This window comes from Pectinophora gossypiella, chromosome 14, assembly GCF_024362695.1.
Source record: "Pectinophora gossypiella chromosome 14, ilPecGoss1.1, whole genome shotgun sequence".
In the NCBI taxonomy this organism is placed as follows: Eukaryota; Metazoa; Arthropoda; class Insecta; order Lepidoptera; family Gelechiidae; genus Pectinophora; species Pectinophora gossypiella.
Genome location: NC_065417.1, coordinates 10,986,991 through 11,003,023, shown reverse-complemented (window position 1 = coordinate 11,003,023; position 16,033 = coordinate 10,986,991). Strand labels below are relative to the sequence as shown.

General features: G+C 35.6%; 2 protein-coding genes across 2 annotated transcripts in view; both read left to right on the top strand.

Annotated features, from left to right (window-relative positions):
• LOC126372720 (uncharacterized) overlaps positions 1–16,033 on the top strand; it is a 209,089-nt gene that overhangs the window by 47,362 nt on the left and 145,694 nt on the right. Inside the window, exon 2 of the mRNA XM_050018575.1 lies at positions 7,466–7,507. The gene's annotated coding sequence lies outside the window, so the exon portion shown is untranslated. The remainder of the gene's footprint in view (positions 1–7,465; positions 7,508–16,033) is intronic.
• The window catches only part of LOC126372820 (brain protein I3-like), a 503,203-nt gene that overhangs the window by 436,049 nt on the left and 51,121 nt on the right, over positions 1–16,033 (top strand). The gene's annotated exons all lie outside the window — the stretch shown is intronic.

The following is a 16,033-nucleotide window of genomic DNA, read 5'->3' as shown; positions in this document are numbered from 1 at the left end:
AAGTGATCGAATTATAGAACAAATGGCTTTGAAAGTTGAAACTAGAGTTATAAATGAAGATTTCTTTGAACTATACCTACGTAGTAATACAAAATGAAACTCTTTTTCAAATCCGTTTTTTTTTCTAAAATATATCTTGTGTTCCTAGTACTTAAAGTTATCATAATTTTGAAAGTGTGTATGTAGAAGTGCGTGAAGGAAATGCTTATGTTTAAGTTTAACTATTAGGGGAAGTGTGAACTTATGTGTATACAAATGTAAGTACTTTGTTTCTTATGTAAATGACATTTAATATGTTGGAAATAAGAAATAAATTCTCTTTAACTATAAATTGAAATTTTAAAATGAGTTGGACGATTTATTTGTGTCAAGATTGTGTGTAATCTTGTGAGATATGTTGTACTAGATACGGCATCTGGCGCCTTAGCCAAGTTGCAAACGATTATGTTAATGGACAGTAACAGTGATAAAAATGTATGGGATTGACATGTCGCTTTATACATTCAAATCAAAAATAATACAAAAAGAAACATATGTTTGAGGCGGGGTACAATATAAGTTTTACAAAAAGAACAGAGGCTCCCAAACTAGGCGGAGCATGTGTCTTGGGAAAGCGTGGACAATAGGATACAAGACTTGTAAGTTTGACGCAAAATTTGTCAACAAAAATAATAAGCATAGGAAAATTAAATTATAAATATAAAATTGAATAAGAATAAATATAAGTGTTGGAGTGAGGTTATGTAAGTTGTGTGCGTAAGGGTGCCTATGAATCTGTGTGAGGGTGAGTTTTTGTCCGTGTCACTGTCACATTTCAAAATTGTACGCAACTTGGCCAGCCCCCAGATCGATTAATTACTTTTGTAATTTGGAACTCATCATCATCATCAGCCCATTAACGTCCCCACTGCTGGGGCACGGGCCTCCCCTATGGATGGATAGGGAGATCGGGCCTTAAACCATCACGCGGGCCCAGTGCAGATTGATGGTTATTAACGACTGCTAATGCAGCCGGGACCAACGGCTTAACGTGCCTTCCGAAGCACGGAGGAGCTCGAGATGAAAACTTTTTTTTTGTGGTCACCCATCCTATGACCGGCCTTTGCGAAAGTTGCTTTACTTCAACAATCGCAGACTGAGCGCGTTAACCGCTGCGCCACCGAGCTCCTCAATTTGTAACTATTTTATCTTATTTCGGCTTACCTATTATGTTGGTCTAATAAAAAGCTTTATTAGGTGTGGGTACTTTGTTTATCTTGCAATGGATGTACCTCTACCATCATCACCTTATGACCATTCTAATGAACATCCTCTAAGTATGCTTTTTTGTAATTGTTCCATGGAAATTTTAAGTGATGTTATTGTCTTGTTTTTGTGTGTGGTGTCCTTTTATAATAAACAACTACCTCATTAGGATATAGTCGTGAGCTTATAACATGTTTTTTATGATCATGTATTTTACAAAATACAATTATGCTTTATTGCACACAACATACAAAACAAGTTTTACACAAATGGACGAAAGATACAGTATAGATACAGATGAACAGTATCTTAATGTTCATCTTGTTTAGTTTTGCGTAAGCAACTGATCCGTTTTTCACTATCCTACTGCTAAGTATAAGGCTTCATCAAATTCTTTCTCTATTCTTTTATATGGCTGATATAATAAGTTTGTTTGATTCATCGACTAAGTACTTCAAATAAAGCGTTATTGTTAAATTGAGCTTGAAGGAACTGCATCAGATACACTGATTCTAATGTCTTCAGTACTCGTTATAGACTGTAGAAATAAAGTAGTGGTTGTTTTGTACGCTTCGTGTATAAAAGATCTCCTAATTTTATCTCCTTATAAAATTAGATGGTTTTCTCTGGAGTCAGCACCATTACTTTAGTAATATTTGTCAATGCAATACAAACAAGTTTGACAATAAAAGACCGCCAAATTAAAAAATAACATAGAGTAAAAATAATCATCACTAATTCAGAAAAATAGAACAGTGGTTTCCCTCTTGCCTTCCGCCCCGCAGTACTCTGTCTGACGCGAGTGGCATGGCGCTCAGAGTAGTATGTTTCAAAGCCGTACTAGGACTCCTGTCCTCCGCCTCTGAATAGTAATGACAGTTATTGCTGCCCTGTTAGGTTCCAGGAAAAATATGAAACCTATTTTCTTCACCTTTTTAAAAGGTGTTTTAATGTTGCAATTATTGTGAACAGTTATAGCTAGTCTGCCATTGGCTCACGTATACGAATCTCTTCACTTTTTATCAGACTCCGTGCGCTATGGATTTCGATAACGTTGCAAAACTATCTGCTGGCTGGTGACTATTGTTATTGCAGTATTAAAATTGCAATAAGTAAAAAACCTGTCTTATAAGGGTTACTGTTGGTCGTATTATTAGTAATACTTTCGTTTACGCTATTATTGCAATCATAAGATAACCTTGTCGCTTTGTGATAGTTTATTTACACCTGTTACTTGCGCGTGGACGCAAGTATCATTCATATAATGCCACCTTTGACTCTTGTGACAACATAATTGTTTTTAGGGTTTGGAACCTAATAGGTAAAACAGTACCCTTATTGGATTACTTTGTTGTCCGTCTAATCTGTAGACGCTTTTAGTCGGGAATGTGTGGAATTGTCAATGTGGTACTTAAGTCTGCGGTTTCTTGAAGCTGTAAAATAATCAAGCTTTAAAATCAACGCAATCCAAATATAAGGCAACTTTTTAAAGTATTATATTTACAATAGCCGGATAAATGGGAGTGTTGAAGGATTCTCCTTAAAAAGTCACTGTTCTTTAGATTAGAAATGATTTCAAGCTTGGCTACTAATAATACTTGGTAAAAAAAAATCTATAAAACTATTAATTGAATCTATCCTGCACAAGTAAGTAGTCATTATTAATTGCAAACCACATTGCTGCAAAAAAGTTTGTATGGGAAGCGAAGGTACAGTCGCGAACACAAGTCGAATGTAGAGCTTATTAAAATTCAATAGAGGCGCGTAGTGAGTTCATCGCACTTTGTTGATCGACATGTGTGTCTGTCCTTCTTGTGAGTGTTTGTGGTACAATGTATTGAAAAAACGCGTTTTTGAGTAGACAATAATATCAGGTAGGTAGGTATGCCTAAGTTCAACTATCTTTTACACGTTCATTTGAAGATGCCCTGTATTCTCAATATGCTGCTGCCTGTTGTGTGTATGTATGTATGAACATGTTATTTTTTTTTATTAAACCACTAAACGTTTTAGTGTCCACCCCTACGTCTTGAATAAATAATGGAATACCATGGTATTTACAATATCTTCAACTACAAGTTGTAAAAAGTTTTTCTTAGACCGAAGTTGTATTCAAAATAAGAGGCGCCCACACCCGCGGCAAGGACGCGCCGAACAGGAATTCCCGCAGTAGACGTCAGATCTTGTATGAAACCAAAACCAAAGGCAAAGGCCTGGAACCTGACAGAGGGCAGCAGTAACTGTCAGTACTATTCAGAGGCGGAGGACAGGAGTCCTAGTACGGCTTTGAAATAGACTACTCTGGGCGCAATCCCACTCGCGTCAGACAGAGTACTGCGAGGTGGAAGACAAGAGGGAAACCACTGCCCTATTTTTCGCTAAAAAGTAGACAAGAGCGTGGCTCTTAAATTAGTGATGATGACCTACGAATTCTGTACATTATTACTTAGATTATAATTATGTGTTTTTGGCATTAATGATCGTACTTCAGATATATATTAGCTTCGTGTTAGTATGAGATCCATGAAATTCTATATTTAGGTTTGATTATTGCATTTACCCGCTTAATTAAACGATATAACAGTTCTGATAAGTAAGTAATCATATGCAATTAAGAGTATGAAGCTATAAATGTTATCAGTGATAATTATGCATAGGTAGTAATTTATTTCATGTAAAGGTGAGTGAATTACTAATGTGAAATCTAGATAGGTATAATTGCGAAATGTACTTAAGTTGCAATAAATGATTAAATTTTACAAACGCAATATAGGTATTTTATTGCCTTAGGGATGTAGATAACGCATTGTTAAATTATAGTTTTATGACTTGATTTTATTATGTGTTGATTGGCAAAACAAATGGTCGGGTTGTGCAATATATTATTTAGAATAATATATTGTTTTTATTAAATAAAAACACTTTTAGTATTGCACTACTAGAACAGACCAATGTGTACGAATAAAATGCGTAATATGGCCTATGTTACCTACCCTAATTTCGCGCCGTGTTTCAAATACCCGTGTTTAAGGACCGGACTTGCACCAATGAGTTATTAATTTATCGTAAGTGCAGTTTTCACTAACACAGTTGGCTCGACCATTATAGACGGCGATACGGTTCACTACCTATCACGTTAGTCTAACAGAAAGCTTGGGTACTTAGAACATCTTGCAGCGTATGTACCTCTGACTACACCGATAGTCGTGAGCATATGTTATGTTTCAAATATCGTCAGTCATTTTATAATTGGACTCCATAAAAGCTTTTATCAAAGTCAAACGCGACGCTTACCGCCTATATCTTATAAGTCATTGCACGGAATCATAATAGTGACTTCACTTGCGTAACAATTCTGCTTTTTATTTGGCTTTTTCCTAGACGTAGGAAAGTTATACTTGCATAGTTACTTACGCACTTTAAATAGTATACTGATTACTGATTATTCTCAGTCATCGATTAATGTCGTCTAATTAACTGTCTAAGCTATGAGTTCATAATGGAGTAAAAGATTTTGTTAACAGTTCCTGCCAAGAGAATGCTACCTCTATTATATTATATCACAGCACAAACACACAAACACACAAACACACACACACACACACACACACACACACACAAACTTCACACAAACTAAACACACACAAACATAAACTTTGTATATAATTTGTCTTTAGCAGGGAAGGTAGAGTTCGAAGTATGATTCTTGTATAATGCTATGGCGTAGATAACTTAATATAGGATGTAATGTAAACCATATCAAACGATTATTTTTCTCGTAAATATTTATAAATATACAACGTAGCATGATTAAAATGACAGCAGGATAGAGATACATTACATCGCTTAGCGCGAATGAGAAGAGAGATATGTCTCTTTTGCTCTATCGGTATACAGCTTAGTACGAATGAGACGAGAGATGTGGCACTCTAATCATGCTACATTTTAAGGAGTAAGTAGTTAGTTCCCAAAGTAGTGGATACCTTTTCTACCCGACCACGGAGCAACTAAAAAGAGGGATATGTGTTTAACCATTATTGTATGTATGAACGTCTGTTGATCTGATCCCACATAATTACAATACAATACAATACAAATACACTTTATTGCACCAAAATAAAAAGAAATAATTACAAAAAGTCTCTTAACTAAGTACATGGCAAATGGCGGCCTTATCGCTTAAAGCGATTAATTAATAATAATAATAATATCTTTATTTGTAGTATATAAGCCTAAAATATATGACAATATTTGTTAATATTTATAAGTACGAAGTTACAGGCTGTAACATAATTATAATGAGTCATCTGATATCCCTAAAAAATTTAAACTGAGCAAAGGATACCATTTATCAGAATTTAATAAATTATCCGGTGGTAATAGAATAGGCGACTTTACGTTACACTAAATTCAATGTGGCGTCCTCTAGAGGACGTAAACTGACAAAGAAACAAAAATCGTATCGAAGCCAAGATATTTTCCCATATTTCAATCTACATTTCACGGTAAATAAACAACTGAAATAAATATTCATCAGTTTGAAGAAACCAGATTTATGAGTTGTGTACACCTATTCGCTAGCCTCTAGCTCAATATAAGCAATGGGTTGGAGTATGGGAACCACGGAAAGAATGCAGTCATAGATTATGCAAGTAATTTTTATGTTCGAAGAAAATTGCATGGTAGGCAATTTCTTTCATATGGTTCTTTATTACCATAATCGTGGTTGAGGTACGATTCTGATATCGAAGCAGTACTGGGTTTGAATCCCGAAGAATATTTTTTACAGTGATAAAAGAATAAGTATTTTTTATATAAGATCCTTTCATGTCAATATTGTCATATTATATGGACACAGCCTACGTATCGTAGGTACATTTTTTTTTGCACCAATGAATTATCAATTTATGATAAGTGCAGTTTTCACTAACACAATTGGATCGACCATTATAGACGGCGATACGGCTCACCACCTACCACGTTGATCTAACAGAAGGCTCGGTGAAGTGTGGGTACAGTCATGATCAATATAATGTACACACTTTAGGACTCTGTCGCACTAACATATTTGACATTTAGTGAGACTTACAGTTCAATTTGTCAAAAAAGTTACTGTGACATGGTACCAAAGTGTATACATATTAATGCTCGTGACCGTGCATAGTTAGTGCATAGTTCATCTTACGATGGATGTACCTCTGACCACCACGTAGGGACATCATCATCATCATCATTGGCCTTATACGTCTGTTTCAGACGATTTATGACGTCATTACCTCGAAGAAATGCACTTTCTTTCATGGCTGTGCAAGCCAATCCTAGAGCGGCAAACTCTACCTCAGTTTATATTATGTCATATTATTTAAGTAACTTAAATCCATTGTCTTTTAGATTTCTCATTGCTTAGAGGGATATACCTATCTTCAACATTAGTTGTTTATTACCATAATAGTAGCAGTGTTCCGAATGTCGACCCGACCACACCCGTATTCGGAACGAGTTTGGTGCGCAGACGCATCAGTCGAAATGGTAGGCGATCGACTCGTCCGATCACCTCTTACTTTCGTTATTTTCACTTTCATCGTAATCTCTTGTAACCTGTAGTGTTGTCACGTGGATAGATTATCGATAAAGAAAAATAATTAGTTAATAGCTGATGAAGTAAATGGTTATTTTAGACTATATTTCGTGGTAATAATTAAGTACTTAAGTAATATTATTTATTATACTTTAATACGTTGTTTACACTGTTATTACCGAAACGTTGTGGTTTTCTTTATATTTCCTCTGTTAAACTTATTAAAATATCATATTCCTCTTTTTACCTCTATTTTATATTGAATGGAGACCTTCCTCGTTTTATCAATAAAAATATAATCATTGCATTTGCTGGCCTGCCTGTATGGATTCCTTTTATAAATTTCTCCCGCAAAAGTCTGTGATTGGGTAGTTTTATCGATATGACTGTTTACATGCCTCTACAACACTAAAATCGAATTTTTATTACGTTATTCTACTACTACTGTCATTGATGGCTTCCTTTGTGGGCGTGACTCATTACATTTATAGTTATTTAATATAATCTTCAACATATTTAATATCCATTTAATATAATCGACTTATAATAACGCACTTTCTAACCTATTTGACAAGTTATTTAGTCGGTGCCAAGGTGTAAGTTGATGTAATAGTGGTTAATAATGTTTGTTTTTGATTGCAGGTAGTGGAGACGCGGTAAAGAAGAGCTTCGCTAGTATTTAAGGTGAGTTGATGACTTATTTCTACCCGACTGCGGGGAAGTAAAAAGGAGAGTTATGAGTTTAACCGCTATGTGTGAATGTATTTACTTAAGGAAGAGAGATGGATGTTCCACTGTCAGTGAGTCACCTAAAAAAAATATCATCATGTCGCTCTTGTGCACAATGTATTAGGCCAAGCAGTAAATATTAGCGAAGTAAAATCTTCCATCAACAATGTCATAAATACACAAAATAGCATCGCGCTGGCATCACCGAAGGGGTAGGCTGAGGTGTTTAATATATACACCCAGTTTTCGTAATAGGAGGGCGAGTCTATTGCAATTGGGTAGTTTCCTGAGTGAAAGATAAATTATGAAATTGTGATTACTAAATATAGACAGGTCTAAATATGACCAAAAACATTTACTTTTTTATAATTAGAGTAGAATTTTAATAAAGAAAAATGTAATAATAAGTGCTACATTTTGTCACGTTTTTCTATGACGTCACAGGTTGCCATTCCATTCAAATTCCATAGTAATTTCGTGTTTTGACGTTTAGTAAAAAGTAGCTGATTTGACTAGTTGAAAACTACCCTATTAATCTATGTCAAAAATAGATAAAAGCCAGCCAAAAAAGCCAGTAAGGTTTTTTGTTGAGTAGAGATTTTATAGGAAAGTAAATTTCCAAATGAATCAAATATTGATTTATCATTTGGTCCCAAGTACTTATATACCAGTATTATCCATAAGTCATTGATGTATACAAATATGTAAAAAATCTACTTATAATCCCATGTCAAACTATACTTGCCTAATAATCTGTGAAGAAAGAAAAAAACACCGCTGGCATTACATGGCATATGACTATACAAAAAACATTATTACTACATCACTGACGAAATTTTAATCTGGTATAATTCCAATATGGAAAGAGTTTTAATAATATAATACATGGGTATTGAAGGTGCAGGTCGTGTCGTATCGGGAGGTGAAGGTTTTGGCGGGAAGAAGAGAGGAATGGCGGTTACTCCACCGACAAGAGCGCAGCTCTTAAATAGAGAGAGAGACATGGGTATTACGTAAATAGCTTTCTATATTTTAAAGAAAACCTATAATTTTAATCGAGACTTTGAAAAGTTAAATTGATTATGATGTGCAGAAAGGTCATAGACGCAAAGATCTTTTACCGGAAATAACCAGTTTAGTGCATACATATACATACATAAACTCATGGCTATTTCCCACCGGGGTAAACAGAGTCTATGGAATTGCATTTGCTTCGATCCTGACAAACTTCTCTGGCTTCCTCTACATTCATCAATCGTTTCATTCACGCACGCCGGTTCAGAGTAGATCGTACTAAACCTTTTCTAAGGACATCTCCAATTATTGGTCAATGTAGGTCCTTCTAGGACCTCTTCCAGCCCTACCATCAACCTTCGCTTTATATTCCGCCAGTTTAGTGCTTTATAATTAAACAAGTATTAAGAGAAACATGACTTATTTATCATCATTCAAATATGTATAGCATCCCCAAAGGGGTAGGCAGAGATGTTTAAGTAAAAGTATAAGTATAAGTAAAAACACACAAAACCTATGGCATGTTTATTTTATTACTTTTTATTAGATTAAATAACTAATAATACACAGAATAAAGTAGTGAATCTGTGTCACAACATTATTATTTTTAATTTGACGCTGGCAGTTAATTTCTTTTGTTTTTACATTTGATTTATTCTTTTTTGAACGGGAACTATTTCCCGTCATCTGCTATGAAATCCCATAATAATCACTGTAATTTTCTTCAGGCTTTTTGACGGGAATGGGACAGTTGTTTTCCTCATTGAATAATATAAATATTTACTACGAAGTGGTGTTTTGTGGTTAATGATTGCATTAAGTTAGTTGGAAAACATTCGCGATAGTGTTATTATATCGGAATATTCAATAAACAAAGTGTACCTATCCATTTTCGCTTCGTGCCAACAAGCCGCTTCATAACTCGAAAGTTAATGCGGACTTTTGAGTTAATTCGTTTAGGGTTCCGAATAGGAGTCTACTCCGAGGGTTGGGGCTTAGGTTTCATCATCATCACCTTTCATCATTTCATTAATCATCAAGAAAAAAAATACGTAAGACATGGCTGTATGGGCATAGTTCCCTTTGCCTTACCCTTCGGGGAAAACAAAAAAAAATGTTAATCCCATACATTTTATCACTGTTTGCAACATGACTGTCTCCTGCAGTTCTCCTCTTGCCTTTAAATAGACCGTGAAAATAAACGACAGAAGACAATCCAATGCTTTACTCAAATAAGTCAACTTTTACCTAGACAAAACAAATGCCCATCATTTATTTTCCTACACCGTCTCTGATATACCTGTTACATCAATGTCGTAACTTATGTATGTATGCTATGAATCATAATGCCGATATTACTATGCAGAGTGCTCGGAAGTTTCACAGAGGAAGTTTATGCATGTGTACTTTGTAATCGTAATACGTACGGCCCTTGTGGTGGTAACGGATGTACGCATAATAATAGTACGATTACTATAAGCGATAGTAGATGTTTTATTATTCCTTCCGTTTCGGAAAAAATATGCGGATACCTATGTAGTGTTTGTGTAAGTATCTGGGGGTCTGAAAAGTCTACATTGAGAGCAATCGTTTAAAAAGCAATATAGCCAATTAACGTTGAAATAAGTGCGCAATGTCGCGAGAGAAAAATGCCGTGTTATATAAATTGCTTCAATTCTTCTTCTTCTTATCATTTGGTGGAATACTAGCCTCATCAACCCTGGTGTAAGGGTTTTGATTGAGCCGCCAAACGCCCCTGACATGGCTCATGTAAATCGTTACAATAAGTATGAAGCAATAAGTGAGTAATCATACTCAATGTATCTGTTTTAAAACCCCTGATAGTAAACCTTATAAGAGATTCATGGTATCTACAATATTTGAACGACAATAGATACCATCCACAAAGCAGCTTCTGGCTCTGTCTTCCCCTACAGGAAAGACGGACGTGAGTATTCGATAATGAAAGCAAAAGTAGACACATTGTTTCTCGTCTTGGATTGATATTGACCATGAAATCGAACCGCTAGAGTCGCTTCGTCTTTCATTATGCGAACTGCTAAAAAATTGGAATCTCTCCCCGAGACATATAATTTGAGGATTTTGAAGGCAAGAGTGAATAGGCACTATTTGAGTTTCCGTGCTTAGACCTTAAGACCAGGCCGTATCGTAATCAAACGTCCTAAAATATTGTAATAAAAAAATAAAGTCCTAATTTCAAGTCTTAGATAAATTACTTGTGGGTAGGCTTTTATATTTCAGTATACATGTCTTCTCACCGCAATAAAACATTTACTGCCCATTCCTTCACTGTATTCAATTGAATACGTGACAGTACTAACTTGTGGGGAATAGATACTCCTTAGTATAGTGGGATGCTTGGAAATATACTACTACGATCGCCCATTGATTTCACTTTTAGCCATTTCGAATATGTGCGGAGTCTGCACGTCAACCGAGAGCTTCGGCCAATAGAGGCAGCGAATGCTATCTTAGTAGATAGATTTCGTACGGCTATTGCTCGAAGCCGTCGATATAATATGCGAATCACGCGGCGTGGTTACTATGTCGCGGGGGATGAATACTGTTTATGTTTCGTCATTCGCAAGTTACTTCTCTGCTGGATTGGTAGCACATCCCGGACACTTCATACAAAAATCTCGTTCATACCATTTACCGCCTTATCCTGTGCGTGCGAGCGAGACAGATAATCCGCTCCTTTGCTTTTTAACAGTTTAAATAAACTAAAGTGCGTACCAGGGGGTGAGGTAAATCAAGCTCGCTCCAAGCTCGCATTGGTGCGGGGCGGAGAGTGTCCCTCGTATACATAGTATTTTCACTTTATTTTTAATAATATAAAATTAAAAGTTTAATTTAATTCAAAAAGATTTTAAACAAGATCATTAAATCCACCACAGGCTTCGTCAAAAATGAACTAAAACAAGAATAAACCATAAATCCACAAATGTTTCGTCAAAATACAAATACTTTTTTTTTGTTTTTTTTTTTTTCACTGAACTCACTAAAACATTTTTTTCTTATATATTAGTATTGATTTAATTTCTATGTAGTAGTTGTACGCGTATGTATGTCTATCTATATTATTATACGTTGAATATCTCTCTCGTCACGTAGCTTAGTTGGAAGAAATTTCTTTGTTTAGAGATAAGCTTACCTGTACTGTCTGTTTTCTTTGTATGTTCCTTGTGTCTACTTTGTTTTGTATAAATAAATAAATAGAACAAGGACACTCCAAATAAAAATGATGGGGATGAAGTGAATTTAGCTTGGCAAGGATACGAATAGGAGCGGAGTGTCCGATCTCTACGTAGTTACTGTTCATTAGCAGAGAGTGTCCGTTCTATAAGTAGTTATTCTTTATTCTATGCTTAAGATGAAAAACAAGTCTTATAAGTACTGTGTGAGTACCAAGTATTTAAGGATAGGTACGGGTATTGTTGTAAGTACTCCGTTACCCCATAAGACCATAAAAAACGTTATCTAAGTAAAATCATCACCGACAACGGAGCTCGAAAGGTCATTGCTCTATTATGACTCGTTCACAAACCTGTGAAATAATTAAAAAGTGAGGAATGCTGTGTGACCAAGTATGACTGTTTTAATTGTTCACTGCTTTAGAGCGAAAGGCAAGGTCAATGATCTGTGCTCTCAAGTCGTTTGAAGATAAAAGGGAGTTGTTTTAATCTTAAGAAAATAATAATTGTGGAAAATAGCGCAGGTCTTGTTCATTTGACTTATGTATTAAGGGTGATTCAGATAAATGTTTCGCATCGTTCAGATTATATTCAAAATCAATGAACTTAAACAATGATTAATATACTTTATTAATTTTCTTTATAGTATAATAATCATACTGGCTTCAGAAGACATATGTCGCGATTCTATACATCAGAACGGACTCTTGGAATCAGATCAAATGTATACAGGGTGTTAGTGACATCGTAACGAAAACTTTGAGGGATGATTCAGACCATGATTCTGAGTCGATATCAAGTGGATTTTTCCGTCGCAAAAATCATGTATTTTTTTTTTAGTTTTTTTAAATTATTTTCAATTCTATACTTTTGCGATGGAAAATTCCACTTGATATTAACTCAGAATAATCAGCTGAATCATCCCTCTCAGTATTCGTTACGATGTCACTTACACCCCGTACAAGTACATATGGTAACTATACAAGTAGGTATGGGTGTTAGTGACACCGTAACGAATATTGAGGGGGATGATTCAGACCATGATTCTGAGTTGATGTCAAGTGGAATTTCCTGTCAAAAAATTCATGAAAATTTTAGTGTCTTTTTTAATTATTTTCCATTCCATACTTTAGCGACGGAAAATTCCACTTGATATCAACTCAGAATCATGGTCTGAATCATCCCTCAAAGTTTTCGTTACGATGTCACTGACACCCTGTATGATGCTTGGAACTACGAATTTTTTTCTCATAAGAGTTTGAAGAATATGCACTTTATCCCTTCGTAATAAAACAACCTTAAATCTGTCTCTCTGTTATACTCGGTCCGTTGTTCGTTCTCAAGATTAATTTCATTTGATTTACAATCAGAAAGCAATCTTGACATGCCGGCGTTTTGATGACTTGCCAGTCATATCACAAGTCAAAACAAAACACAATCGCGCGATCGCAGCCGCTCCGATTCAACATGAACCGGTTCGACTGGGTGAAAATCGAAATTTGCTCGCTCGAAGGCGAGTAACGCACCTGGTACTTTCTAAACGGATAACACCTGATAATGTGTTATATAACGCCGAGGTCTCGGTCACAGAATGACCCCACATCAAATACAAACACAAATCTTTATTGGTAACATAACTTGGTAACGCGAGAAGCTCGGTGGCGCAGCGGTTAACGCGCCCGGTCTGCGATTGTTGAAGTTAAGCAACTTTCGCAAAGGCCGGTCATAGAATGGGTGACTAATTGTCATTCATTCATTGAATTAACTAATTTTCTCGTATATTTATACAATTTAAATTCAAATAAAATTTTATAAATTAATATTTTTACTTGTGCCAGATATTTTGTTTGATTGGGGATATGACGTAAGAGCTTTTCCTGTGTAGGTACTTTCTTTTTGTAACTTCTTTCAATACTAAAATATCTACTCATGCTATAACTTAGTAATAACGTTTCACTAGTTACGTACATTTACGTACACATAATAATAAATAGGAACCAGTATTACAAGTATCGTCGAATCTCGTTTTAAGTGTCAAATTGATGCTTTACAAGTTTAAAGATTATACGTTTTGACAGCTGTCAAATTACCCGGTTGGATAATCTATGGGCGACGTAATCCATTAAACGTTTACATCGTATTATCTGTAAGAGATTTCTCTTACCCATGTTGAGTTTTGGAAATTATGTAGGTACTTGTTATACCTTGTCTATGACAGCGAACTTTATGTACGACTGTAGCGAAGATTTCTCTAAGTGTTAGCGAATTTGATTCTGAGTTTCATTTCCACATACATAACATAAGCTTACGACTAGATACAGCCATGATGAACTAGGTACTCTTCACCGAGCTTGTTATTTTCCGAATACGGATAAATGATTATTAAGTTGAAGTAGATCATAAGTTGAGTAGTTGAAGTTGAAGTTGTAGTAGTACGATCTACTCTGAACCGGCGTGCGTGTATGAAGCGATTGATGAATGTGGAGGAAGCAAGAGAAGTGTGTCAGGATCGAAGCAAATGGAATTCTATAGTCTCTGCTTACCCCGGTGGGAAATAGGCGTGAGTTTATGTATGTATGTATGTAAGTTGAAGTAGAAGAAAATCTCTTTTGTATTTCTCTATTTACGTATTGCGATGCGATGTTGCAATGAAGGTTTTCATACTGTGTTGTAAAATACAAAACAAAACCTATTTTTTAAAAAGCATCGTACTAAATCGTTTGACACTAACAAACCACGAGTCTATTCGAAATAAGGCAATGCAGCAATTTCCTTGAACTTACGATGTTATTTAAGTTTTATCATTTTGCTTTATGAGCTAGGCTGTTACATAAATAAATTGGCCAGTCTCCATTTCCTGATGAAAACAAAACTAAATGGCATACCTCATTTAAGACTTTCTCACGGAAACTGGATACTATTCGTCGTTGTGTTCAGGATTCAAGCGTGTGTAAATATAGTTATTGTACCCAAGCTATTTCGACTTCGACTATAAAGAGACCTCGATTCCTGTCATTTTCTTATCGACTGAAAAAGACGTAATTTTAAAATAAACGAATGATTAAATGAAGTACCCGGGCGAATCAAATAGGCTCGCGGATATGCAACCCTTTTGACGTGTGCTGTCAACTTTATTCTGTCGGATTATTGATCAATATAAAATTTTGAAAGGGTTGTTTAAATTGCTGCCTAAAATTGATATATGTGCAATAAATTTTAAGTCTGATTGCCCGTCCTTTTCCTTTTCAGCGGATAAGAAATAGACGGATTTAACTTAAAATAAAATTAGATGGTCTGTACTGAAATCAGCACTTACATACGTAGTATAATTAAGTGAAGACACGGAATATGGAAAGCTATGGCCCCAAATAAAATTGGGATAAAGCTAGCATGGTGATGATATTATTATCTATCTATCTACTCAGCCTGTAGCCACCCACTGCTAGGTATAGGCCTCCTCTCTTTCACGACATCCTTTCCGGTCCTGTGCAAGTCTCATCTATTGCTTTCCGGCATACCTTACAATGTCATCCGAACACCGGGCCGATGGTCTGCCTCGATATCGCATACCATCCCCTGGCCACCATTCAGTAACAGCCTTAGTCCATCAGTTGTCTTCCCGTCTTGCCAAGTGTCCTGCCCATCTCCACTTAAGCCTAGCGATTCGTATACCTACATCTTCGACTTTAGTGCCTTGCTGAATTTCGACGTTTGGTTTGATATTACTATACTTAAATATAATATAAATAGTCTATACATTGGACTTACATTATAAGTACCTGATAAATATTTCCTTTAAGTTATTTATATTTTGCAGAAATCTTGCACTTAATAAGTTTCGAAACCAAGAATAATTAGGTAATGAAGTCGGTTAAAAATAAAGTTCGACTCATTTTCCATACAAAGACAGCAAATCATCATCATTATCTCCCTAGCATTATCCCGTTATTCACAACCGTGTGTAGGTACCGACCTAACCTGAAGATTTGACAGGTCCGGTTTGACAGAAGTGACTGGCTGTCTGGCCTTCCAACCCGCGAAGGGAAAACCAACCCAATACAGGTTATTTCACATACCTCCGAAAATTGATTTCGCGGGAATGTGGGTTTCCTCACGATGTTTTCCTTCATCGATGAGCACGTGATACAAAGACAGCAGATAACTTCTTAAAAAGATTCATAGAATAGATAAAATCACGATAAAATAATAATACCATTGTGCATTGTAAAAAGAACTTCATTTTGGTTCTTGC